Here is a 4,077-nt window from a genome sequence, read left to right as displayed (position 1 = left end):
GACTTGTCATGTGCTTTATCCTTATAAGTTTTGTGAGTTGTTGTTTTATTATTATGTGAGCTTTGGGTAATTCTCTATTACAGAAATTCTCAACAAAATTGTCATAAACAGTACTTTACTAAAGAAAATTGTCATTAGTATTTGGGTTAAAGCCAGACAAAGAAGAGAGTATAAAAATAAATCTGAAGGAACTGCACAACTACCGTCAGGCCATAAACAGTACAGTATGTTTAATATTTATTTAATTTGTATTCTGCATTTCCAAAAGCGCCCAGGCTGGCAAATATCAAAATGTGAAACAGTGCAATTTAAAATAAAATAGAAAGAACATAAAAATAAAATAATATTTTAAGATAAAATAATGATATAATAATATATTAAAAACATTTAAAAATTCAGCATTGCACATTCCATTTGCTCTTATGAACCAATATTTTGATGCTACATTTTGGGGTATGTTGCCTGGTTTTACTGGCCTGGTTTTGCTGCAGTGCCATGCTGGGCTAAGTCATGGTTTGGCTTAGCATGTCCAAACCTGAGCTCATATTCTCCCTGGGGAAGAGCAAAGTTGCTATGGTCTCCTCTCTGGGTGCTCATGGATTTTAAGAATTAGTCCACTGGATAGCAGAACTTCAGACATAAGGAAAGTAGACGATGGAAGAGTTTTCAACTCCCCCAGGGTGCTTTTTGAGAACCCCACTAGCTTCCCTTAAAAATACTAAAATAGTTAACTAAAGTGCTGGATTCACTGTAATTAATGAGTTTTGACAGACTGAAGTAAAGTCAACTTCCTGCAGATTGTGAAAGCAAAGTGTAGGTGATTTAAAACCCTTGCATTCAGGCTATAATAATTAATAACTTGCAAGACCTTGAATGTACTGTTGCATAACACCTTCAGTCTCCAAGCTGTGGGGTTCCAGATGCTCATCCTTTTGGAAATGAGGCCCAGCAGAGACTGTGGTCTCTTTATGACATATGGTTTATTTACACAAAAACAACCTGAGCCTATGATGGAGGGGTTCACAGCACTCGAAGAGGGTCTTGCTTCTCCCATAGGTGCAGATTTGGATTCAAACAGACATCAAACATCCTGCACTTATCCTCTCTCCTGCTTGCTACCTTTACCAGACTGCAACCTTTTCCCTCCAGCTCACGTCCAAGCCAACTCTAAAGACTCTACTTCAGACTCTGGCTTTGTCTTCTAACTAACTCCCATTTGCCATTTGGCACAGAGCATCCTCTCTTTGGCGTTCCTAATGGCTCATCAGCTTCCTTTTGTTCTGGCTTATATTTTAACATACTGGACCCAGGAATTTGGGGGAATTTGGTACCCACAAACTCATAATGCTACAAATACTATGAGCTTTCAGAACCTTTTTTATTTTATGGATTATGTGATGTGGTTTGTAAGAAACACTTGAAGTAGCATCATTCTGGGTACTCCCTAGGCTGAGCTGCTCTTAAATCCTCCTTCCGTGTGCCGAGTCATAGATTCCTTGGAGTGGAATATCTCTAATATTTAACCATTAACATGAATAATAGGAATTTTTTGTGAGATACACAGGCTGAGACTTTTAGGACTTTTCTCAAAGGCAACCATTTCATAATTGGGCCCCAGCAACATGGTTCTCGCAGCTCCATTCCATCTCTGCCTTCCCTCCATTGGTCAGCAATCTGCCCATGGAGCATACCCATAGGCAGTGTTGGGGTTCTTTTTGCTCCATTTTGTTCTCCTCATTCCTTTTTCTATACGGGTGGAAGACACAGCAGCTACACTGAATTCTTTAGTTGCTCCATTGATGTCCATAGACAGGTCTCTTCCGGGCCTGGAGGTAATGAAAACCATCTTGTGTGAACCAAGAAGTGACATGCAGGAAATGAGATGCTGCTTTCTGCAGTTTTTATATACAGTATTTCTCTGTTCCCATCAAGAGTCTCTCAACATTCTATGCCACTGAATTAATGGGAAGAGTTGGTTTGTTCCTGGTGGGGTGGAGGTAAGGAATCCACACAGGTTTTTTCTGCCAATTTTTTTGTACTTATTTATACCTTGGGGTTAGTCTGTACCTGCCAGTATTTCTCAGTATTCCGTGTGTTGGGTGTGGTTTTGGCTGCATAAGCATGAGCACAGGAAGACTCAATATAGAATATAGATAATACTTTATCATATATTGTATATTGCATGGCATACAACATAATCATAACACTATATAATCCATGAAAACACAAAGTACAATTCTAATTTTTTTTGGGCAACCAATGCTTAAAGCAAAATAAGCCTAGTGAAAAGCATAAAAAGCTATACATTAAAACTAGTGACAATAAAGATCGGTGTTACACATTAAAAGACTAACCATGTAACAATTTACATTATACTGTGTGTTTTTAGTTTTAAAAGTGTAAAGTGGGATTATACATCCAATAAATAATGTATGACAATTCAAAAATAGTGAAAAAGTTCATGTAGGTTCTGTGTGCACCTGTTTAGTATCAGGGTGCCTCATACTCATTGTGTTTGTGTGTCTAACTAGAGCATCTCTGAAGCACAGAAGCAATGTGCTGGAAAAAGTGGAGTGGCAAAATGGATATGCTGTCCAGTGACTTTGTTCCACACAAATTCATATATGCAAGAGAAATATACTTTGGGTTTCTATAGGGCAGATTTCCACATTTTAAAAAATCTGTCATTGCAGATCGGGCCAACTAAACTCAGGAATCCAGGTGCATGAAGAAATATCTGACATGAGGTTGGAAACTAGTTTCAGACTTCATGGGTATGCAAAACCCTGCTGGAAAATGGCAATTGTGGTAGGATGCTGTGACTCAGATATTTATTTTTGATTTATGACTGCTGACAGGGATGCTTGGGACATTCCATCTGGAGATATTTTCAAACACCTAATCTTTTCCCACCTGATCTTACTTATGAACTTGCTCTATTAAAGTTATTTCTGTCCTCAGTAAGAAGTGGTTTCTGAATATTTAAAAACCCAAAATTACAGAGAGAAGACAGGAATCAGCAAGAAAGCAGATGATGCATATTATTATACTTTATAAAGATAATACTATAATATTTTAGAGTTCAACGGCATGATTTGAAACATCCACATCAATTAACCTCCCAATATTACTGGCAGAATGAAGCTCTTCCAAATTCAGAACTTTCCAGACAGGCTGATTAAACATAGTATGCCTTCAAATAATAGTTGCTGGGAATCACAAGTGTGGAATGTGTTGTTGCGTTCATGTCTTACTTTGTGACCTTCTCACAGAGATATTGTTGGCCACTATGAGAACAGGATGCTGGACAATGACAGGGCTTGCAACCCATAAGAAGATCCAGCAGACCTCTTTTTATACAGTATTATTAAAGCAGGCTTCGGCTTCTGTAATTTTATATTGAGAAAGGGGGATTTTGGCAGGTGGAGCTGCTGGTTTTAGATGTGACCAGCTCCACTTTGTAAATCCACACAATTCCCAAGGCTGTAACCTTAATTTATGCCTTCTTCCTCGAAGGAGTCCCATTCAGCAACATGAGGCTGACTTCGGAGCACCTGATATGCAAAAAGGTAGAAGGAGCCTCCGCCACCTGTGCACTTGGCGAGCTATCTTAACTGCAAAATGAAGTTTATACCGAATGTTATATCTGAGAGCCAATGCGGACCTAGGAAAAACCAGTGTTCAAATCCCCACCTGGGCATGAAGCTCACCGGGTGACCGTGGGCCAGTCACTAACCTACCTCACAGGGTTGTCGTGTGGATTACATGGGGAGGGCGGAGCAATCCAGTCACAGAGCAATCCCGCTCAAAAGTATGCCTCATATTTTTCCATGGGCTTACTCTCAGGTAAACCATACAGGGTGGCAGGCTTATTTCCCCACGGGAGTGATGGGTTAAGGGGGTAGCATTAGTATGTATGCGTCCCCAGCTGTAATCCATCTTTGCGGGGCGGAACTTGTTCTGGGAGCCGGCCTGCCCGACGGGGCACCTTGGCGAGGTAAACCGAAGGCGCGTCCCGTGGGGCGAAGCAGCCTCTACCCCGCCAGGGCAGCCGGCGGCAGCCCGTTCGTTACTTCG

General features: G+C 40.6%; 1 long non-coding RNA gene across 1 annotated transcript; it reads right to left on the bottom strand.

The window, feature by feature from the left end:
- Window positions 1–215: 215 nt before the first annotated feature.
- On the bottom strand, window positions 216–3,843 carry LOC310752669. The gene is made up of 2 exons (XR_014543003.1): window positions 3,741–3,843; window positions 216–1,826 (listed from the first exon to the last, which is right to left on the bottom strand). It is a non-coding gene; the product is annotated as an uncharacterized lncRNA (long non-coding RNA).
- Window positions 3,844–4,077: the final 234 nt, after the last annotated feature.

This window comes from Podarcis filfolensis, assembly GCF_964270895.1.
Source record: "Podarcis filfolensis genome assembly, chromosome: 2".
NCBI classification, from domain to species: Eukaryota; Metazoa; Chordata; class Lepidosauria; order Squamata; family Lacertidae; genus Podarcis; species Podarcis filfolensis.
This window is presented reverse-complemented; position numbering and strand designations above follow the sequence as displayed.